Source organism: Lactuca virosa, chromosome 4 (genome assembly GCF_052849685.1).
Source record: "Lactuca virosa cultivar CGN04683 chromosome 4, Lactuca_virosa_CGN04683_v6, whole genome shotgun sequence".
Classification (NCBI taxonomy): Eukaryota; Viridiplantae; Streptophyta; class Magnoliopsida; order Asterales; family Asteraceae; genus Lactuca; species Lactuca virosa.
Window position 1 is genome coordinate 67,949,278 of NC_136429.1, and position 25,610 is coordinate 67,974,887.

The window sequence follows — 25,610 nt, forward strand, 5'->3', positions numbered from 1 at the left end:
GTGTAAATACCTGCATGGTTGGGTTTAACTTTCCCATCCTTCACATCTTGCTGGTACTTTGGGCAGTTCCGCTTCCAATGTGACTTTTCATGGCAACAGAAGCATTCAGCCTCTTTAGGGTCAGAAGAAGGAGTGACAAAACCTTTCTTGGTTCCACTTGAAGAAGAGCCATCAAGGGTCCTAGCCTTGGTACCCTTCGAAGAGCTCTTCCTCTTCTTCCTTCTACCTTTCCCGATTGCCAAAACCGGGGCGGAGTTTGGAGTAGGAGTGTTAACAACCGACTTACCCTTAAGACCTGTTTCTGTGGTCTTGAGGAGTCCCTGAAGTTTGCTGAGTGTGACCTCTTCCTTATTCATGTGATATGTCATGCGGAATTGATCATAGCACGATGGTAAGGAGTGCAAAATGATATCTATTGCAAGCTCCTCAGGGAAGTTCACATTAAGCTTCAGCAACCGATCCACATACCTTTGCATTTTCTGCATGTGGCTCGTGACGGATTCCCCGTCCTTCATCATGGTTGTTATGATAGAGCATATGATTTCATACCTCTCTTGTCGTGCACTTTGATGGTATCTTTCCATCAGATCTTGGTGCATTTCAAAAGGGTAGAATTCCTCATAGGACTTTTGGAGTTTCGCTGTCATGGTGGCCAACATGATGCATGCCACTTTTGTAGCATCCCTTTCATGTGCCCGGAAGTCAGCGATCTCCTGGGAGTTGCAGTGGTCTCATCAATCTCCTTAAGCTCCTTGTCAAGGACATATTCTTTGTCCTCGTAGCGGGTAATCATCCTGATGTTTCTGATCCATTCATTGAAGTTGGATCCATCAAAAGTGACTTTCCCACACAAGTTCATAAGGGTAAAGGAGCCATTAGGATTAGAGCCAGAAGCAGCATTGTTTGAAGACATCTGAAAGAAGAGAACAAGATTAGTTTAGATATTAAGAGAGTCCTTAATAAAACACCCAAATGTAATATTAAGGCTAGGATCCAATCACAATATATTATAACTTAGAAGAGGTATGCCGTAATCCAAGCTATAACATATTTGAAAGGTAGGTGAATGACGATTCACCAATTTCCACCATGAAAAACGAAATATAAATATTAGGTTTTTAATTGGTTCTTAGAAATTCCTAGATTCTTTTGAGATTCAATGAACTTTTCAAAGGCATGTTTCAATCTTGAGTGTGCCCTCCAAGTTTTGTGACTGGGATACCGAGGATCACAAAACGAGGTGTGAAGTAACCATGCAAATCACTTGGTACCCTCAAGGTTTATCACTCAATCGATGTGCCGGTAAACCACACACGCTCCACCGATGCTATGGTAAACCTTAAGTCACTCTTTACCTACCTTGTTAAGTCCAAGTTAGTGTGTCGGTTAACCACACGAGCTCCACTAACGACTTAAAAAAAGTGTAAAGTGTAATTTCATGGATTAGCACCTTATTCACATTTTCCTAAAGTAACTAAGATTGGGAATTTAATAAAAGCATTTAGTTACTTTATAATATTCATCATACTTTTAATGAGAATTTATAAGTCCTTGTCTTACCCGTTCGGCTAACGACCCTCCACCGATCAAGGAAGCGGTGGGTAAGAGTGGACACCCATTAAGTTGCCATTTTATAGGCAACAACCTTATACCCCCCTTATAGACCGGCTTCGTGAATGAGGCGTACTAGCGGTAAGACGACTTGACGTTATACATATATATATATATTAGTAACTTATAATATTATAAAGTATAAGGGTTGAATTTTAACTTTTAAAATTCTAAGGGTTGGAACTAAAGTTTTAATCAAGACTTTACATGTTCCAAAACTTGAGGGCAAGTTTTGTAAACTTCCAAAACTTTTCATTTCTTATAACTTATGAATTAATTGAGTAATAAAAATGAAGACTCTTCATTTTTATAACTCTTGTGTTCTTTTAATGGCTTTAATAAAAGTGAGACTTTTGGTTTTCCATAACTTGAGGACAAGTTATGGACTCCATTAAAACACATTATGATCATGAATTAAACTACCATGAAGGTTACAAACAATTCCTATGATCATCTAATCTTCATAAGTTCAAGAACATGAATATGAACACTTTCAAGAATAAAAAATTACACTTAAAAAAACTTGTAATTTTAATAATTGTCATTGTAAATGGATTAGCATAAACATTACACCATCTAAAACAAGCTTTAAAACATCAAAACAGTTTAGGGTAATGTTTCTAGTCCATTTCCAGCAACAAATGTGCAAACTTTCATACGAGCAGAAAACAGAAAAACGATTTTTTTTCAAGCTGTTTGCACATAAAAAAAACAACAAACGAACCATGCTCTGATACCACTGATGGGTTTTGAGCATTCTAACACTTCCTAAGTGTACATGCAACCCTAATAACCTTGGATCTATGTTTGTCTAATTATCATGCAAAGTTGAATTCCAAGGTTATATTCCTATCTAGCATACATGGGGAACAAATTTTAACTTGCATGAAAGATAGAATAACTTACCTTGTTGTTGCTTATGATCCTTGAAACCTTGTGAGCCTAGCACCCCAAGTGTGATGCCTCAAATGCTTCACACAACACCAAATGCTTTTGGAATGACTTTAGAGAGAATACACACTTCTAAAATCGGCCTAGCCCTCTTGTTTCTTATGTGTAGCCAATTTTGGTGGAGAATGGGTTTCTTATATAGTGTTGACACATCTAGGGTTACACCATGTAAACCCTAATGTGTCATGACTCTTCATTTCCATGACCCATGGGTTTGTAACTCCCATGGAGCATCCATGGAGCATCCTATGGGTGGAACCCAACTTGATAATCCATGGAGCCTCTTAGCCCACTATATAAGATATGGAAGATTTACATAATCTACCCATATATTTAATTAGTTATCTTTTGATCACTTAATTAATTCTAAATTAATTCTTGATCAAACTAATTAAATAATATTATTAATATATTAGAACTTATAATATATTAATAAACCATAAGTGTTATTTCTCTCATTTTAGTTTATCCAATTGCATGGTGCCATGCAACCCAAATGGACCATGCCGGGTCGGGTCAAGTACATACCATAAATAGTTATGGACTTAGACATCTTATCCAACAAGAAGAACCAAATCAATGGCTTTCTCCCTTGGGAAAATGTGTAACAATTGGGAATATCCCATCACCAATTGTTACTAAAGATTAGCATCAACCGATGATAGAACGTTTCATATTAAAGGAAAATATGATCAGTTAGATGATAATAATAGGATAAAAAATGAGTGACCAAAAAGTTATGTCACTTTTCATGATGGTTAGTGTATTAGGAAAATACACAACAAAGTGATCCTGAGGATATAAGTATTGCTAAAATCTGACTCCGATTGGAGGATATATGATTTTGTAAAGTTAAGAACCAACCGTGTTAATAACGCTATTCGTCAAAATAACATAAAGGGATCGGTTGAGTTTCGGCTAATGTCACTAAAAGGAAAATCATAGTAACCCGTGAGATAAGGACTTTGAAAGGAAAAATGTCAAAAAAACAGAGTTTGTATGAAGGAGATACGATTTATAGAAAAATATAAACTACGGTTTAAAAACAAAAGTCAAAATTTGGCAACACGAAATTAAGGAAAGTTGTAGTACTAAAAGAGAGCTACACAAATATATAAAGAGAGTAAGAAACAAGATTCATATAAGGAAGATATTAGTTTTTATAAAATATTTGGGGGTGCACGCCAGGTGTGCGTCATGCCCGATGCGCACACCTGACACCCAGATTCATCGAAGATTACGGAGATGTGGACCATCAAAAGTGAGACACGTGGCAAGTTATGGATGGAGCCACGAAGCGAGTGCGTCACGCGCACAGCCGTTATAAATAGAGGTGCTCACTTTCTGATTTTCTCATCCCAAACACTCTCTCTCTATACCTCTCAAGTTGTTTCGGAGACCCTCTCGATGACGTGAAGCTTTCGGATGCAATGGATCAGATGCTTCAGAATACGCTACTAGAGTGAGTACACGACCCATATTTTACTTTTTAAATGTTTTACAGGTGGGGGGGGGATACATGCTTATCAAATGATTTTATCAAAATATATTTATAGTTATAAATATCAAGTCCTTTTATAAAGCTTAATGTAACATCCCAAAAATCAAGGCCAAAAATTTCATTTTTAATTAAGTGATTTATAAAATAAATTATCAAGACATTGCCAAAATCAGGTCAATACATAAAACCGTAGTATCATGTCTCAAAACCATATCATCTGAAGTAATAAAAGATCAGAGTACAATCCCAGAAAACTCTAAGTGGAAATCATGTGTGTGTGTGATGCGCTGCTACACCGCCGGCCCCCTCCCCATAGATGAAGAGGTACCTTAAACCAAAACTAAAACTGTAAGCACAAAGCTTAGTGAGTTCCCCCATCATACCAAATACAAATCAACATACATATTGTCGGGCAATTCTGGGGCGCCCGACCTACCCATGTCAAGCCATTCTGGGGTGCTGACCTACCCATGTAAAGCCATTATGGGGTGCTGACCTACCCATGTCAGGCTGTTCTGGGGTGCCGACCTACCCTCCAGTCCATCTCAACCGATCACGGGGACTATTTCACCCCCTACCGCTAGCATATAATATCATATCATAATCATGTTGTTGGACATTTCTGGGGTGTCTGACCTACCCATTGGTCCTAACGACCGAATCGGGGACTGGTCCCCTCCTACTGGTACTATCTCACCTAACATAGCATACTAGCATACACACATATCAAGCAATAGCAAACCAAACAATTATCACAAACACAATCATCTCAACCAAACAACTACTAGTGGGCCGGCCTTGGTGCCTTAGACCCACTTCTACTGGAAGGTAACTCACCTCGATGTCGTGTAGTGTCTGAACTGTCATCGGCATGCAAATTGACTCTTCTCGACTCCTCAATCCCTACACGACAACCCTTCTCAGTTATCAATTTGAATATGCAACCCTAACCACGGTCAACTCAATTCAATCAAAGTCAACATTGGTCAAAGTCAACATCCAGTTGACCTGACTCGCCGAGTTGGTCTACCAACTCGTCGAGTCCATACTCCTCCATCCCGTTACAATCCTCGATTCTACTCGTCGAGTCTGGCAAAAATCGACGGGTTTTCCTTCAATCATTCCATCGGGACTATCTTCATTCGACTCGCCGAGTTCAACCTTGAACTCGTCGAGTTCATCTCCCTCATAAGAATGCGTCCAGTCTATGACTCGCCGAGTTATATGAACAACTCGTCAAGTTCATCTTCAAAGATTAGGAGATTGCCTTGGACTCGCCGAGTTTGCTCGACCACTCGTCGAGTCCCATAATTCCCAGGTCCCTTATAAGCCTAAACAACTGAGGGACCTTCCACACTATCATCTGGTCCATCGACAGAAAGGATTTGGTGGTCATTACACCCTGACTCGCCGAGTCCCAAGAACGACTCACCGAGTCCATCGTTGATCATTACTATACAGTCGATTTAAATGGGTCTTAACACATCAAAACCATAGATCTGGCCTCCTAATGTCCATTTTACACGTAAAGTTCCAAGCTTGGTGCACATGCAAGGGGTCTTTGGCTCAAAAAGCCATAAAAGATGTTCTACAAAGTGCATGGGGCTCTCATGGCCATAGAGTTGGCACCTTTATGCCATGAGACCCCTCCAATGACCCAGATCTGAAGTCAAAACTACATATAACCCTTCACAAATACAAAAATGGCTTGGAAAGCCCTAAAGATACTCAAAATCCAAGCCCTAAGGATGAATAAACACATGGAGACCAAGACAGGGACATTTTACCTTGAATGAGCTGGAAATGGAATAAAATCTCTGGATCTCCAAGCCCCAACTCGAACTCTCAAGCTTCCTTCCTCTTTTCAAGCTTCACAATCCACCAAAATGCACCAAAATGGCCTTAGGACACTCACACAACGCTAGGGTTTTGAGATAATGCTTTCTGGGAGTAATAGGGACTGTGGAGGCTGAGATAAGTTGTTTAAATAGGGCACAAACCCTCAAAATTAGGGTTTCACCCAAACAGCACCTACTCGCCGATTCAGTCTCCCAACTCGTCGAGTAGGTCATTTAAATTCCTCGCAGATCACGACTCTACTCGACGAGTTGGGCCACCAACTCATCGAGTGCCAGAGAAAAACATAAGAAATACTTGAAAGGAAGCATACCAGAGATCGGGTGTTACACTTAAATCCTTAGGATAATGTAGTTGTAGATATTATGCCTAGTGTTAAGCTATGATATTATGCCTAAGAGATATGATGACCGATAGTCTAGGAACAGATAATACCTAGAAGTTATAATGGCCAAATCCCTAGGATAACATAGTACCTAGAAGTCATGTTGGTCAAAAAATAAGGATATGCAATGCACTTAGTTGTTACTCTGCCCAAATATCATGTAACATACGATTTTTAGGTAATCTCATTTTAATCCTTGGTCTATTCAAGGTTTATGTATTTAGTCCCTCAATGTTTTTGAGGATTTCAACGTTAGCCCATACGTTGGGCATACGAGGAGGTACGCCCAGCATACATGTGCGATGAATGGATCGGGGAGTGCCATGCTAGTACGTTAGACGTACGCTTGGTACGCATGGCGTACTAGCCTGGACTCTAAACCCTAATTTTAAGGGTTGCTCCCTATTTAAACAATCTTATATCCCTTTGGACACTCATTATCAGCCACCATTTCCTCCTCAAACCCTAATTTTGATTCTAAGTTGCTTGTGTGAGTTTTGTGAGCTTATTGAGTGATTTTGGTGTATATTGTTAAAGAATGAGACAAGAGAAGAAAGAGTGGTTGCTAGCAAGTTTATAGATCCAGGAACCTTTCCTCTTTGTGCATCTTTTTCAGGTATAAAGTTTATACCTTGATGAGTTTTCTATTTGATCTACATGGTTGAAGTTTTATGAACTTTTGTCCCCAAGATTGGACCTTTATGAGTTTGGGGCACTCCATGGACTTTTAGCTGTCCTGTCATGCAATATTGGACTTTTAGATTCTTAAAAATGGTTGCTTGATCACTCCCTATGGCTCATGCATGAATAGAGTGGCATAGAGTGTGTTGGAAGTTAAATTTTGTTGAATTGGGTCCTTCCTAGTCAAGCAAAGGCTTAAAGTCGATGACTTTCTGGATTAAGACGGCTTAGGATGGTCAGATTTGAAATTGGGTCAGGTGTGTTAAGGGATTAAGACACAAAGTTGGTGGAAAACTGAATAAGCGGAGTACGTCGGGTGTACTCCTGGCTATGCCCTACGTAGTCGGGTCCGCCCACGATTTGGCCGATGTTCGAGTAGTACGCCTCACGTAAGGAGAAGTACGCCCAGCATACGCGCTGGGCAGTTGACTTTCTTTGACTTTGGATCTTTGATCAAGATTTAGGGTTTTGGACCATGAGAAGGGCAAAATGATCTTTTTCCCTTAAAGGACTTAGTTGTGGGATTTGGACTATTGAGTTGAGTTTTGGACCTTAATCATTAATAAGGGTTAACTGTTTTGTTGACCAGGTGGGGTCTAGTTCCGACAGTTCGGGTTTAAGATTTATTGGTCGTCAATAGCAGGTGAGTATTCTCCCGGTGCTCGTGAGTCGAAGGCACCAATGTCGGCTCACCAAGTTGTTTATGTAGGATGCTAGCTGTCTTCGTGAATCTTGCATGTTTGTATGAGCCTGTGTGGTAGAATAGTTATATTTGTGATTACCAGCTGGGTCTAGCTGTTATTATTGTGTTATGTTGTTTATATGTGACTAAGACTGCTCATAGTCTATAAGGTTGCTGATAACCCACCGGGCGTGCTGTTAGCCCATTGGGACTGCTGATAATCCCCAGGGTTGTTGATAACCTATAACTATTTATTTGTGTTGTGTTGTGTGTGGTATTTTAGGGAACTCACTAAGCTTTGTGATTACGATTTGTGGTTTACATGTTTCAGGTTTTCTTATATTAAAGGAAGGGCACGGATCGATTGCATCGCATCAATGGGGGACTTGTGCACATGATAACTTTTAAATGATACTCTAATAAATGTTTTAAGATATTGTAGTTGTGATTTGAATAAACACTTAAAGTTTTAATTGAAAATTTTGGGTTGAAATTTAGGGCGTTACATATCTTTTTTTCAAATAACCATAATTAGGGTATATAGATATGTATCGCAAAATAGAATATATATATATATATATATATATATATATATATATATATATATATATATATATACATATTATATACAAAATTATGTGATCAAAGGTTATAATTATCAAATATAAGATAAAAGATTTATATTGTGATAGTTATAGGAAATCCCTAGGAAGGATTAAGATAAAAGATAAAAGATAAATACCTAAGGTCAATGCATTAGTGAGTTGTTAATTCATCCAAAGGTCTTGATTAAATTTTGGCATTCCCCAGATACATATAATCGTTAATCTTGCGAGAGCTAGAAAAATATGTATAGATCTATACGGGGATTGACAACCCCACCTGCAATTGCTAGCTACAATCCCGACAGGATAACATTTTTAATATTCACTCTTCGATGTCCGATGAAGCGTCGTGGTGAGGCATAATTATTAGTCAAACAACATCGATTATGGGGGATCATGGTAATACATTAGATCACCTTAGAGTATAACTACCATTAGGGACGCCTTAGAATGGTAAATAAAATACGTTAGGATCGTTAGATATCCTAAAAAGATAAAATGCATTAGGATCGTTAGATATCCTAAAAATATAAAATGCATTGGGGCCATATTGGATTCGATTATTATTGTGTTTCACTTTGCATGTTTTGACTTCCTGAATAATAAGATTATTCAAACGTTCCACAGTCGCTCATACTTTGGGAGTAGGTATGAAAGAAGATTGTCATGAATTGGTTGTAGATTGTCTAAAGTGTATTAGACATAGCAAAGGTTTGCTGCAACGTTCATGAGTGCTTACGAATATGATTTGAGCATTGGATTAAACCCACGCTCACTTGGATCGCTTCATGGATTTTATCACGAGTGATTGGTGAGACGATAATATCTTATATTCTTGAAACCGAGATGTGTGAATTGTATCTTGTGAGTCGGTTGCACATTGATAATATGTAAACGCACCAGTAACTTGGTGTTATAAAACATATTGTTGTGTGTAATTCGGTGAGCGAGTACAAGCGAGCATTGAGTCGAAGTTTATCCGTTCCTTTTACCCAATGTTGGATAAAAGTGATATATGTGGGCCCCTCGATGATTTAGTGATGACAAACATAAAGTGCTCGGCCGGGACATGACTGATTTGATTTGTTCAATTAGTCAGTCGTTATAAATCGGAAATCGGGAAACAACACATAGACTGAGAGAATGATTTAAATCCATGTCTCACGTCTGTACGATATCTAGAATGGAGGAATATGTGATCCCTTATCTAAAGGACGCGTATCTTATAAGATCAGAGTTGACAGCGGTTTTTGAAAGCTACGATTGCTGATTAGGATCTGAAGTCATACGCAGAATAGTTATTAGACTTATCCAAGTGGGAGACTGTTGGATTAGTGTCTCCATAACTGTTTTGGTATGTACTTGACCCGATTACGAGCATGGTCCTTTTGGGTTGCCTTCACCAAAGCAACTTGATAGGATGATTTGTGGAGAAAGAGATTAATTATGATTTATTAATATATTATGTGAATAATATATTAAAAGATAAATCATATTATTTAATCAATAATAGTCAAGAATTAATCAGAATTAATTTTGTGGCTAAAAGACATTAATTAAATAAAGGGGACTAGAACTGTCAATTGTGTGATAGTTGGATATTGGGCTAATGGACTCCATAGAGGATGGAGTGGACGAAATCTATGGGGAAACCCATTAGAATTCGTCCAAGGCCTCTAAAGGAGGAGTCCATGGGCTGCTTAGGGCCTAAGCAGTCAGATTAGGGTTTCCTAGTTCAAAACCCTAATAGCCTCACATATTTAATGACCCCTAGGGCACCAAAAACATGGCTAAGCATTCCTTAGGGTTCTTGCATGTTTTTTGGTGCCTCCTTCTCTTCTTCTAAGGCATCCTCTTGCTCTTGGTGTTTGTGAGCCATTAGAGGTGTCACATTTGTGACACTAAGCTTTCAGAAGCCAATTACAAGAAGGAATTGAGATTGTTATTGCTACATAACAATCAAGGTAAGATCTAAACCCTAATCCATATGTTATTCGATTATTGTATGCTAGATCTAGGGTTTATGGCTTTGGATGATTATTGCATGTTCATTAGACAAACTAGATCCAAAGCTTTAGGGTTTGCATGTACACCATAGGAATGATGTAGTGCTCAAAACCCATCAGTGGTATCAGAGCCTAGGTTGTTTGTATGATGAATTGATGCAATTGTAAACTGCCAAAGATCAGAAAATCGAAATTTTTTGCTGACTGTCTGATGAACTCGCCGAGTTTCTCTAAGAACTCGGCGATTTGGAAAGCCTGGTGTCGGGATTTTCGATTTTCTGGCCAATTTCTGATTAGGATAATTACCAAAACTCGTTTTTATTGCCTAAAATCGATTTTTTATGTTTGGAATGATTATCCTTATCAAATTGATGGATTTGGTTAAATATGGATAATATATGATTATTATAAGTAAATATCTGACCTAGTAAGTTTGAAAAGTTTCAATTTACACCCCTTAGGTTTATAGTTTACATTTGAACTCTAAAAGTTTTAGTTTTGAAATTTAAATAGTTAAACCCTAACATTGGAATTTAAATTTTGATTAAAAGTTTAATTTTTGAAATATTTAAATTCTAAACCGTAATGTTTTGAAATGTTTCAAAACTTGCCCTCAAGTTTTGGAATTTAAATTTTGATTAAAAGTTTAATTTTTAAAATGTTAAATTCTAAAACCCTAATTTTTGAAAAGTTCAAATTGCACCCTTATGGTTTTATTAAATTAATTAAGTGTATAATTAAAAGAGAGTTAATAAATCCATAGTGATATGGTTTACATTTAATTAAATTAAAAGTGTAATTTATTAAATTAGACCACCTAGTATTTTAAAAGTGTAAAATACACCCTTATATTATATATAACATTAAAAGTCTAATATTATATGTATAACTTAAACTGCTAGTCTTACCGTTAGTAGGCCTCATTCACGAAGCCAATCTATAAGGGGGTATAAGGTTATGGCCTATAAAATGGTTGTTTAATGGGTTTCCACTCTCACCCACCGCTTCCTTGATTGGTGGAGGGTCGTTAGCCGAACGGGTAGGATAGGGCAAACCCTTTCCATTAAAAGTATAATGAATTATAAAGTAACTAAATGTTTTTACAAAATTCCCAATCTTAGTTACTTTAGGCAAAATTGAATTTGATGCAATTCCATGAAATTACACTTTGTACTCTTGCTAAGACGTTAGTGGAGCGTGTGTGGTTAACCGGCACACTAAATGGGTTCTAAGCAAAGGTAGCGAAGGGTGACTCGATGTTTGTCATAGTTCGGTGGAGCGTGTGTGGTTAACCGGCACATCGAATAGGTGACTGTAACATTGGGGGCACCATGTAAGTTTGCATGGTTATTCACACCCTGTTTTGTGATCCTCGGCATCCCAATCACAAATCGAGGGGCATATCGAGATTTAAACATGCCATTGAAAAGTTCAATGAATCTCAAAGAATCTAGGAGTTTTTCAATATATTTAAAACTTAATCTCTTTTTCGTTTTTCATGGTGGAAAATTGGTGAATCGTCATTCACTTACTTTCAAATGTTCTGCAATTTGGGTTACGCCATCCCTTTCCCAAGTTGTAGAATATTGTGTTGGATCCTAGCCTTAATATCTCATTTGGGTTATTTATTAAGGACTCAATCAATCAACTAACTTGAATTTTCTCCCGTTTTGTAGATGTCAAAGTATGACAACTATGGTCTTCCCAAATCACATGGAACAAGCCTTCCATATGAAGATGATATTCCACGATACAATCGAGGAACAAGAAATCATGCTTCACTTCCTCCACCCCCTCCTATTGTTCTCCCTAACCCACAAGTTCAAAGGGTTGAAAAGTTTAAGCTCACTCAAGCCCTGTTGGCGATGAAACATGAAGATGGAAAGTCAGTGTGTGCACACGTCTTAGAGATGAAGTTACGCATTGATAGGTTAAGAATGTTGGGAGTCATTGTCTGTGAGGAGCTGGCTGTTGACTGGGTTCTTCAGTCGCTTCCTGACTCATATAGTGAGTTCGTAAGATAGTACTATATGATAGACCACGACGTGACCCTCATCGATCTCACCTATTTGCTTATTGATGCTGAATCAGTGATGATTTGGCACACTGGAAAAGCAAAGTTGATTGGTGGATCTGCCTTCCAGACCTCTATGGATATATGCAATGGCAACGAAAGGCATATGTCATGGTCGAAAAGTTTGATCATAAGAGAAAGGCAAAGTCTGAAGTAGTTTCGTGTGCTATTCCAAAAGAGTCAATTTTCTTTTATTGCCAAGAGAAGGGGCATTGGAGACGAAGCTGCCCAGTCTACCTGAGAGATCTAAGAGATGGGAGAGTCAAGACCTTTGGCTCTATTTCAGGTAAAATCCACTATCTAATTCCATTAAGTTCCTATTCATTGATTCTTAATACATAATGTGATAAGATTACATTTGAATGTTTTGCAAGATCAGAGAAAAGAGAGGAAGCTTGATGGAAGAGCAAGATGAGTCTGATCACGAAGAAATGGATCACGATCGCATGGATTCGAAGATCAGATTTTGAGCTTAGAAAGTTATGATAGATTTGTTAGGAATATTTTCTTACATAGTTCTTCAGTTGATTTTGCATTGTAAGGACATGTTTTCCGCTGCTTTTATGAATAAAATAAATTTTTTTGATTTGTCTTATTTATATCCTTACAATGAAATCGTCATGAAAAATTGATGTTTGTGTATTTCTATAAATGGATGTGATTCTTAGTTATATTATTTATGGTAATGTCGTAATTTTCTAAGGAAGGAAAGATTCCCATCACCCAAGTTTCAATTGGACAGAAGCTTGGAATCATGTGATTTGAATCATGTGATGTATGGAAATCTTGGTACTTAGAAATTTTAAGGCCAATTCCTTGACAAAGAGTCAAGTGAAGGACTAGGAGATCGAGTTCACAGGTCAAGTCCACCATAAATAACAATAAGATTATTCGTCATGATTTACTAAAACTCTAGTAAACATGGTTATACATACAAGATTAAGTGTAATTCTAAATCATTGAAAAGTTTCAATGAATGGTAGAACAAATAAGTAGAATCAATGAAGGTAGAAAGATAAAAAGTTTCTCCAATCTAAGAAGAAGGGAGAGTACTTTTGTATCGTGTTTTATGATCGTCTTGATAATTGTAGGAACTATATTACAATTCATCCTCTAAGGATACCTTAGTGCACTAGTTTGGCTAAGAAGAGGAATGGAGAATTGTTGAAATGGTTAAGTCAATAAGATGTATCGTACTTCGTTCCAAAATCAAGTCTTAGAGTCATACTCCAAGATTGTGACTTGAGTGAGATAATCTTAAGTAGGAATGTTCTTACACTTGCACATTTTGGTAAGTTGTGATGTCTTGAATAAGACAAAGACCAACTAGTACCAAATTGCGTGTAGTTTTGTCTTGACATAGACACACACTGACTCTTGGATATTTGTTTTGTCAAGAAATGTTTCTTGATAAGAGAATCTAATATGTCAAGAGGTCAGTGGGAGTCTAAAGATCTTGAAAAGTTTCAAGAAAAAATCAAGAAGTAAACCTATTAAACACTAGCACACGACTTGAGGATTGTAACCTATCGTATTGACAAAATTTTAGTTATGTGCCAATCCAGTTGAGTGATTATGCATATGAGTTCTACGAGTTCTCAATTGAATGCATAAGGGCAAACACCTTGATCAATGAAAGTACATTGACTGGCATAGGTGAGCTGCTAAATAACTTGGAAGCAGTGGTGGGACCCTTGATGGCAAAGAATCAAGTATGAACAAGTTCTGTCCATAAGAGTTTGGATTTGTCACAAACATTATCTTATGATTATGGTTATGACAAATTCACATGGATAGGAACACATGCACCATAAAATCTAAGTGTCATAAGGTTTCTTTCCTTCATGAAAATGATTGTGAGGAAACGCTTTCACTAAGAAAGATTTTGGAGATAGCATTGTGTAATTTGCATTTCTCGAATTCGATTATGACTACGGCATCCCTCTTCATAGTTCGAATTGTGAGATTTGGCAATTAGTTTAAACATTTAAGACTTATTGCGATAAGTGCTGAAATTGTTTAGACACACATATAAGCTATCTAAGGAAAGGTGTATGAGTTTGAGAAGCTTAGATAAAGTCTTATCGAAGCATCTAGTATTAGAAATATGAACTTAAGAAATTCAATAAGCATTGTTTTCTAGAAGTTCAGCTGATTTCTGAATACATGTCAAAGCTAGTGGGAGCATAAGTGTTATGCTAGTAAGGAGATAATCATCATGTTAGTGGGAGCATGATTATTATTTTAAGTGTTCCAAGTTAGCAATATTAATTATAGAAAATAAAAGTTTCACTTTGCAAAGTTGCAGGGGTTGAAAAGTTGTTTTGCTATAATTAAGGGAGAGAATATTATACTTCGGTTCAAAATCTAAAGGTTTAGATCGAGAAATCTTAATCAAATTTAGTCAAAAGATATATGAATGTTATGTTGAAAAGATTCAACGTAAGAGAATTCTATATATGGAATTATTTGTTGCGTTCCCACACTCGATTATGATTACCGCATCCCTCTTCATAGTTCGAATTGTGAGAACATGGCAAATAGAAGTAGAAATATTATAGCAAGAAACTGGTAAAGTATCACGTTTTTCATTATGAATCGTGTCCCATACGCTTCGGGTATAGGATTGATTGCATATGCTGTAATATCCGACCGTTCTAAAATTTTCCAAATGCCTAAGGCATTTAGAGGGAAAAAGGGAATAGAACCGGTTTTGACTAAATTAATTAAACAACTGTCAAGGACAATCTAAGGTTCGCCAAGGATTGGTCGCTTGTGGACAGTTGGAAGTATAGTCATGGATGGACCATACTGACATTATTATGAATAGATAAGATTCTATTTAAAATGAGTTGTCATATGGAAAATATGGAAATGTTTTCATATTGGGAGTTAGACGTTAAGAATCTATATGTCTAGATTAGAAACTTTTATGCAAGAAGGATGTTCAAAGGAATGTACTTTTAATGTGAGACTTCGTATCTATGGAATTGTCTTGCAACAATCTCCAATAGAGGACTTTGTAATTTCATTGGCAATAGTATTTATAACTTTGGTGCTGCGACATTACAAAAGGGTCATTGCATTAAATGTTAGAATCTAACATATTCTATAAGTGGCAAGAATTTGGTATTCTTATACTTGTGGTAAGGATTGGAAATTGTGAAATGAGTGTGATTGAAAATGTTATTCAATTATACAATTTCACAAAGTAAGGACCATAGAAAAACATAGTGTGCATGCTAAGAGCATGGGACAATTGTTGTTATAATTCAAGTAATAAGTTGATTACTCGAAACATTATACAATGAATAATGTGTAATCAATATGGTGACTAAATAAAAGGAGTTTTATTTATACTCAAAAGTTTGGGGCCATATTGGATTCGATTATTATTGTGTTTCACTTTGCATGTTTTGACTTCCTGAATAATAAGATTATTCAAACGTTCCACAGTCGCTCATACTTTGGGAGTAGGTATGAAAGAAGATTGTCATGAATTGGTTGTAGATTGTCTAAAGTGTATTAGACATAGCAAAGGTTTGCTGCAACGTTCATGAGTGCTTACGAATATGATTTGAGCATTGGATTAAACCCACGCTCACTTGGATCGCTTCATGGATTTTATCACGAGTGATTGGTGAGACGATAATATCTTATATTCTTGAAACCGAGATGTGTGAATTGTATCTTGTGAGTCGGTTGCACATTGATAATATGTAAACGCACCAGTAACTTGGTGTTATAAAACATATTGTTGTGTGTAATTCGGTGAGCGAGTACAAGCGAGCACTGAGTCGAAGTTTATCCATTCCTTTTACCCAATGTAGGATAAAAGTGATATATGTGGGCCCCTCGATGATTTAGTGATGACAAACATAAAGTGCTCGGCCGGGACATGACTGATTTGATTTGTTCAATTAGTCAGTCGTTATAAATCGGAAATCGGGAAACAACACATAGACTGAGAGAATGATTTAAATCCATGTCTCACGTCTGTACGATATCTAGAATGGAGGAATATGTGATCCCTTATCTAAAGGACGCGTATCTGATAAGATCAGAGTTGACAGCGGTTTTTGAAAGCTACGATTGCTGATTAGGATCTGAAGTCATACGCAGAATAGTTATTAGACTTATCCAAGTGGGAGACTGTTGGATTAGTGTCTCCATAACTGTTTTGGTATGTACTTGACCCGATTGCGAGCATGATCCTTTTGGGTTGCCTTCACCAAAGCAACTTGATAGGATGATTTGTGGAGAAAGAGATTAATTATGATTTATTAATATATTATGTGAATAATATATTAAAAGATAAATCATATTATTTAATCAATAATAGTCAAGAATTAATCAGAATTAATTTTGTGGCTAAAAGACATTAATTAAATAAAGGGGACTAGAACTGTCAATTGTGTGATAGTTGGATATTGGGCTAATGGACTCCATAGAGGATGGAGTGGACGAAATCTATGGGGAAACCCATTAGAATTCGTCCAAGGCCTCTAAAGGAGGAGTCCATGGGCTGCTTAGGGCCTAAGCAGTCAGATTAGGGTTTCCTAGTTCAAAACCCTAATAGCCTCACATATTTAATGACCCCTAGGGCACCAAAAACATGGCTAAGCATTCCTTAGGGTTCTTGCATGTTTTTTGGTGCCTCCTTCTCTTCTTCTAAGGCATCCTCTTGCTCTTGGTGTTTGTGAGCCATTAGAGGTGTCACATTTGTGACACTAAGCTTTCAGAAGCCAATTACAAGAAGGAATTGAGATTGTTATTGCTACATAACAATCAAGGTAAGATCTAAACCCTAATCCATATGTTATTCGATTATTGTATGCTAGATCTAGGGTTTATGGCTTTGGATGATTATTGCATGTTCATTAGACAAACTAGATCCAAAGCTTTAGGGTTTGCATGTACACCATAGGAATGATGTGGTGCTCAAAACCCATCAATTTTTAGGGGCTCAAAAAGTCCAGTTTATAGTATATACTAAAATTGCCCAAGAACTTCGCCCGTATCTATTATCTATTTACGACGTGAGAAAGAAAGATGGGTGAAAGCAAGCGACAAACAATCATCAATCGCGCATAGAGAAACCAAACATCCGCTGCTCCTGCCTCCTAGAGACTCGTTGGCGTTGGTGTCGATGGCAGAAATCAATTCCTACCTAGAATACGTCTCCCTTAAATAAAAAGTAAGAACAAAATTCTCTATTTTTCACATTCAGTCCATAAATCGATAATGTATACCTCTCAATGCTCAAATATCAATTTCTTATCGGTCGATACTTCACACTTGAATCTTGAGTCTTGACAGTGATGATATAGTGGTGATTTCTTTTATATGGTTCAGTTTGAAGGTCTGATTTTTCTATAATCTGATACAGCAAAGCTGATTCTGAATTTCTGATTTTTCGATTAGGGTGCGATTCATTTTTGGCTGTTTTAGAAATCAGATTTGGATTAGTTCATGAGCTCAATTTCGAAATCAGTTTATTAAGGTTTGTTGTAAATTTGATTTCTTTATTTCTTCTTTAGTGATTCACTAATTTAGTTGTGATTTGTTTTTGTTTTCTGATTCATAAATCAGATTGGGATCGGTTCATGAGTTCAATTTTAAAATCTATTTATTAAGGTTTGTTGGAAATTTGAATTCATCTATGTTTCTTCTTTAGTGATTCACTGATTTGGGTGTGATTCGCTTTTGTTGTCTGTTTCAGAAATCCGGTTTCTCCTTTATTTATGCTCGATACCTACTTCAGAAATCAGGAGTGGATGAGTTCAATTTCAAAATCTATTCATTAGGTTTGTTTCAAAATTTTGATTTATTTCTTATCTATTTGGTTACAGTAAAAAAGAATCAAAAGTCAATGTATCTAATTTTTGTATCAGATTGGTGCTCGTTATCTGCTGTGAAGTAAGAGCCAAACTTTTGATTTTAGTTTATTTTGAATATCTCAAATATGAACTTGAATTTCCTAAAAAACATATTTATAATAGAAAAACAATTTGATGAAATGCAATATTTTGAATTTATTTTTGGTTTTTTGTTTGATGGTTCCAACTAAATTTGTTTAGTTGATAATGAATTAAAAAATGTTGTTTAAATATTGAGTCCAATTTGACAAATGGTGAAAAATATAATGTTGATGCAATTAGTTTATTTATTTAGTTGCCAATTTTGCAGAAAATGTTGTCAGATGAAAACATATAAAGGTGAAAGTCCTTGGACATCTAATCAAATAATGGAGTATGCAAGAAGACTGGATATGTTCCCTAATGTGTTGATTGCATGTAGGATATTGTTGAGGGGTCCTGGTTACTGTTGATTTCGTAGAAAAAAGTTTTTCAAAATTGAAGCTCTTGAAATCCTATCTCCTATCTTCGAAGAACAATGTCTCAATAAAAATTGAATGGATTAGTAATTTTAAGTATCGAAAGTGATTTTTTATAAAATATTAAATATTGTAAAATAAGAGGTGTTTTCTCATCAAAAAAATGCACAAAGACATCATTTTAAGGGATTTTTTTGTAGGTTTTTTTTGTATTATTTGTTTGATTTTAACATTTATTGTAATTTTGTTTTAAAAATCTTTTTTGCATATGTCTTTTGTATCGTATTGTACATATATAAGGGCATAAAATTTTTATCTCGCCCCGGGTAGTAAAAAACAATGAACCGGCCCTGGATAGGATCGTTAGATATCCTAGAGATAATAAGAAATGATCATTAGATATCATGTAAAGATACTAAATTAATATAAATAAATATATCCTAAAATGATAATAAGATGGGATCGTTAGATATTCTGAAAGATAGTAAGATAGGGTTGATAAATTACTTTAGGGGAGGTTTTTATAAAAGAAAAAGGATTCTTAAATTAATACAACCCAATAAAAGCCGAAAACTATAAAAACTTGTGCACTCACGAACATTATATTAACATTTTCAAAAATCGCATGTGTTCATAGGATGGAGTAGAGATCCAGTCAAGGAAGGATTATCGGCATGAAGACTTGTAGACTTTCGTTAGATAGGTAATTATGATTGGACCTCTGTGATTTGGGAAATCTTTATACCGTCACCACTCGAAATTTTCTACTATCGGCCGAGGAGGGTGTGACAAAACGACACCCATTCGATCCAACTTGTCAATGTATGATTTCATTTTCAGAACATGCACCCACAAAGAGTTTCCATCTTGATGTCTACATGCCAATAGGGCTTGATTAGATTTGTATCTTTCAACTTAAGGAAAATGTGTCATTGGGAGAGTCACTGGAGGTGGGGGTGGAAGAGTTCAAGAGAGATGATGTCCAGTTCTATCATTTCCGAAGGAAGGGAAAACAATTTCACCTTGACTTGAAATTGGAATACCATATCTAGAAGATTGGGGAAAACCATTTCCATAAGAATGAGGAAGACCATTTCTATCTCCATAAGATATTTATAAGCAGGAGAAAGGAGAATAAAGTTAGTTGATTTTAATCCTTAATTATTGATCCAAAATTTAAATTAATGTTAGAATCCATATTTTCGATTCAAACTTTGAAGAGCAATGTCGTAATCAAATTCGAATCTATTTTAGGTAGGTAAGGCTTTTACCAATTCCAATCTTATGAAACTCCTAGATCTTTTGAGATTCATTGGATCTTATCAATGACATGTTTAATATCAGATTATCCTCTCATTTTTATGATTGGGATGTCGAGGATCACAAACGAGATGTGAATAACCATGCAAACCTGCTTGACAACCTTGATGTCATTTATCATCTCACATTGATGTGTCAGTTAACCACACACGCTCCATCAACAATGATAATTTTCGAGATTCCCATAATTTATCTTTAAAGTCCTTACTAGTGTGACGGTTAACCACACACGCCCCACTAACGACATATTAAAGTATGATGTGCGTTTTCATGGATTAGCATACTATTTCACATTTTTTCTAAAGTAACTAGAGTGAGATTTCTAAAGAATATTCTAGTACTTTTATATCATTATACTTATTAATGATATTATGTCCTATCAAATCCGTTCGGCTAACAACCCTCCACCATACATGGGACGGTAGGTGAGAATGGACACCCAATGACGGTCATTTTATAGGTCGCTTCCTTATACCCCCCCCCGCCCTTATAATATGGCTTCGTGAATGAGGCGTACTAGCGATTTGACTTACTTGTCTTATACATATAGAATTAAATTTTAATAATAATATATATAAAGTATATTTTAAAACATTTTTAAAATATGAGGTTCAAATATAAATTATTTAAATTAATCTTTTTAATTAATTAATATTAACCGGTTATGATTTATCTTTATCTTTTAATTAAACAATTAATTAAATCATTTGTGGATTAAATAATTATTTACTATTAATCAATTAATAAAATAATTCAAATTTAATCCTAATCCAAAACCCCTTAATTTTCGAAAATAGGGCTAGGGTTTTTCAAGTTTTAACCGTTCAAAGTTTAAGGCTTTTAAAATAACAAATAAGGAGACAAGGTAAACCCTAAAGGGGATCCTCAATTTTTGAAAAGGGTTAAGGAAGGCTAGGTTTTCAAGAACCCTTAGTATATTTCAAAAATTCGATGGGTCGAGGCTAGGGTTTCAAGAACCCTAGCAATTTTCGAAAAATGACTCCTTAGGGTTTAATTTTGATCTATTCAACATTGTGCAAGATCAATTGGCTCTGATACCACTGATAGGTTTTATAGGTTACTATAAAGTAATATGTGGCGGAAAAAACTTAACCCTAAGGTCACATGCAACCTATTAGATCTAAGTTTTCTCTATTGATTTGCAACAAACAATTGAACATCAAGAACCCTAGGAGTACTCTACTATTTTCGAAATTCACAAAGGGATTATGGTTTACATAGCTTTTGATTATTGTTGTAAATAATTAATAAAATCCTTCTTGAACAAACTCTAGAAAGCAAGCACCAGAAATCTTATGCCTCTGATGGCTCACACCCAAAACCCTAAAAACCCTCGAATGAAGAGGAGTGAGAGGAAGAAGAATGAAATTTTGTTCCTAATACTGAAGTGGTACTCAAGACCACCTATTTGATTCAGCAGGTTCGGAGTAGACTTCCGACCATACAGATTCGACAGAAGAGCTATGTCGACAATCGCCGATCAGATCTAGAGTTTTAGGTAGGGAATATGGTTCTCCTGAAGGTGTCGCCCTGGAAAGGTGTCATTTGTTTAGGAAGATGGGCAAGTTGGGCCCCACGTACATCGGTCCTTTCAGGGTTTTGGCACGGGTGGGTCGGGTTGCTTACCGTTTATATCTTCTAGAGGAGCTTAGTCAGATCCATAACATGTTTCATGTCTCTCAGTTGCATAAATGTTTGGTTGATGATTCCGCAGTGGTTCCATTGGAGGACATTCAAGTGGATGACTGTCTGAATTATATCAAGAGACCGGTGGCGATCCTTAACAGAAAGACGAAAACCTTGAGGAACAAGGTTACTGAGTTGGTGAAGTTGCAGTGGCAGCACCGCAAGGGTTCATAATGGACGTGGGAGCCCGATGACGAGATGAGGGAGCATTACCCAGAGTTATTTGCGGCAGTGGACTTCGAGGACGAAGTCTGATTCAAGTGGGGGAGAATTGTAACGCTGCACTTCCAGGTTTTCCCTTTAAGCACTTGCTATATAAAAATATTTGCGAAATCGGTCCCTATCCGAGTACGCTGGGCGTACTGGCTCTCAAGTTAGTCGCGGAGGTGCCCACGTACGTTGGGCATACATGGGAGTACGCGGGTCGTACGCTTGGCAGGGACAACCCATAATTTTTTGGGTTTGTGCCCTATTTAAACACCTTAAGTTGCCTTTGGGGTTTTTTATGACCAGCCTCCATCTCTTAAAACCCTAAGAACGAAAACCTAGTCCCTATTTGAGTGTTTGTGAGCCTTGTTGTGATTTGAGGTGTTTTTGGATTTTTTGAAGGAAATGAAGCTTTGGTGGACTTGGAGCTTGAATATCCAAAATCTTCATCGACTTTGCAATCCATTTGAGGTATAAAGATCCTAAATTGATGATTCTTTATGATAAGATCTAGCTTAGGGCTTGTTTTATGCTTTTTATTGTCCTTTAAGCCATGTTTGAGAGTATGAGCTACTCCAGAATCTAGGAATGGTAGATCTTGGCATTTTTGAGGTCCCTTGTTCATAAAATTGCAATCTTGATGAATCATTTTGGCCCATTCATGAGTTAGAGTTACTCTTATGGTTCTTTTTGAGTTTTGGGCCCCATTAAGTCATAAAAGAGTGTAAATTTGCCAACTTTACGTGTTAAGACACCGTTTACGATCAGATTTGAGAGTTTGGCTTAGTGGGCTTAGTGGCTTACTCGATTAAGTGCTTAATGGAAAAGGTTGGTTTCATGTGGAGTACGTTGGGCGTAACAAGCTCATATGTTGCGCGTAGTGGCCCCAAAGGGAGTACGCTGGGCGTAAGTCTGAGTACGCTGGGCGTACTCAACAGTTTGACTTTTGTTGACTTTTGTGTTTTTGGCCATATTTGGACTTTTAGGGTTTGCGCCTTGTTAGGCCAATAGTCTTTTGACCTTTGGGCTATTGTTTGACATTGGGACTTCTTGGATTGGGCCCATAATAGGATTTGGGTGCCATTTAGGTTTTTGGGATATATTGGGCTTTTGGGTTGGGCTTTGGTTATTGGGCCAAGTGAGGAAAGGGTAAAATGGTCTTTTAACCCTGGGAATTGGACAATTGAATGTGATTCGTAGTTTTGGTTTATGGTCCAACTTATTAGTTAGGTTTATTTGATTGGTCAGCACGGGGACTTTCCAGATCAGCAGCCCGAGTTTTTATCTGAGATATTTAACAGCTTGAGGTGATTTTCCTCACTGGGCTTGGCGGATCGAAGGCACCAATGCCGGCCCATGATTTATTATGATTAGGATGTTATTTTTCTGTGTGACTCTTGCATGTATATTATATGATATGTATACCGGACGGGGTCTGATGCCAGGCGGGGCCTGATGAGTGTATTGTATGCCATTTATCTTAGTGATGCTTGCACGTGTTTTATGTGACTGTATGGATGTTGGGCGGGGCCCGATGCCAGGTGGGCCCTGATAAATGTGATGAGGCGGGGCCTATCTCATACCGTTGACAGCCCTGTTCCGAGCGGGGACCGATGTCGGGTATGAGGTATTTTAGGGAACTCACAAAGCTTTGTGCTTAAGGTCAATTTATGTTTTAGGTACTTTCGGGTCGATGGGGAAGAGATGTGGATGATCGCATCGCACACACCACATTGTTCTGTCTTTTTATTTGACTCTGATTTATCTGGATGATTATTGATATACTCTTATTTCATTATGGTTTTATGAAACGTTTTGGTTGATGGTTTTAATATTATAAAAATGAAATTTTTGGTCTTAAATTTTGGGACGTTACATTATGACATCACGTTACTGATGCGTTTTCGCAATACAATACACAACCGACTTGTAAATTACAACCCATATATCTCCGTTTTAAGAATAAAAGATATTATCGTCTCACAATTACTCATGATAGAATCCATGAAGTAATTCTATGAGCGTGGGTTTATCAAATACTGAAAATATCCATTTTCTAAGTACTCATGAATATTGTAGCAACCATTGCAATGTCTAATCTCCATAGACAATCTACAGTTCAATTCATGACAGTCTTAATTCACTACTTACTTCCAAAAGTATAAGCGACTGTGGAATTTCGATTAATCAAATTATCCAGGAAGAAAAACATGCAAAATGAAACACAATAACAAACTAATTAACTATGGTTTCAAAACTATTGAATATAAATAAAACTCTTATTATTTAATCACCATAATAATTAAGAATTTATTCATTGTATAATGTTTCAAGTAATCAACTACTCACTTGAATTAAACATCAGTCATGTCATGTTATGAACATGCATACTATGCTACTTTATGGTCCTTCCTTTGTGAACAGATCAATTGGACATTATTCCAATGATGCTCATTTCACAATTCTAAATTCTTATCACTATCCAAGATGTGATGGAATTTCAACTTAACATGCATTAATCTCCTATGATATCAAGATTCCAGAGTCTCAAATATTGATCCTTTGATATTAAAAAAAATATCTCATTGGAACATTGTTACTAGAAACAATTTCATGGTAATTTCTAGTTCAAGGTACACTCCTTGAACACTTCTCTTTGAATTAAAGTTTCCAACTCACATGTAGATTTTTCAAGTATCTCTCATTATAGAAACATTTCCATATGACCATCAATTCTAATCAAGAACCATCTCAATCCAGAATCATGTCAAGATGGTCCGTCCAAATTAATATCATACTTCTAACTACCCATAAGCAACCAGTATTTTGGTATAATCTTACAATGTTCTTGACAATTGTTCAACAACTTTAGTCACACAAAATTCTAGTCCTTTTTCTCACAATGCTTTGAGCATTCTAAAAATCAGAATACGTTAATATTATAGAATATGTAATAGATCCTATATCCGGAGCATATGTGACTCGATTCATTATGTCTCACATAAGGATTTGATATTTGTTCAGTCTCTTATTTCCTATGTTGAATCATTTCAACATTATATTCATATATGTCTATGACTAATGTTGAGTCTAATTGTGTTGCGTCTTGGGCTTATGTTTTGTATCCGGATTGGGCCTGTCCATCCGTGATTATCTAGTAGGGTTATACTATAAATATGCATGCATGTATGCGTTAGGAGGTTAACGTTGTTGATTATTACGTTTATTGTTTTGTAACCCGAAACACCTCTACAGTCGAAGTTCTTAATCGAGCTCTTCAGAGGTGTTGAAGTTTTAATCATACGACACATTCAAAGCCATTCTCGTGTTCATAATTACTTTCTTAATCGTTTGTCTGCATATAATCTAACGATCCTAATTGAACTTTGTTCTAACAATTGGTATCAGAGCAGGAGACTGTGTGATCAATACACATTCCTTCTGTATTCAGAATTCTTTAGGGTTTCCGCTTTTATCGTATAAATAGAAGTCGTCTTCTTCATATCGACGGCAACTCTGTTTCAGATAAAACCCTAATCTCAAGTTTACAGGTTTGATTCTAGCAGCTCACCATGTCTCACGAAGATTCGCAAACAAATCCCATCAACATCTCAAACAGCATTGGATCTACAACCAGGATACCCATTCTCTACACTCAAGACTATGAAGTATGGGCGCATCACTTT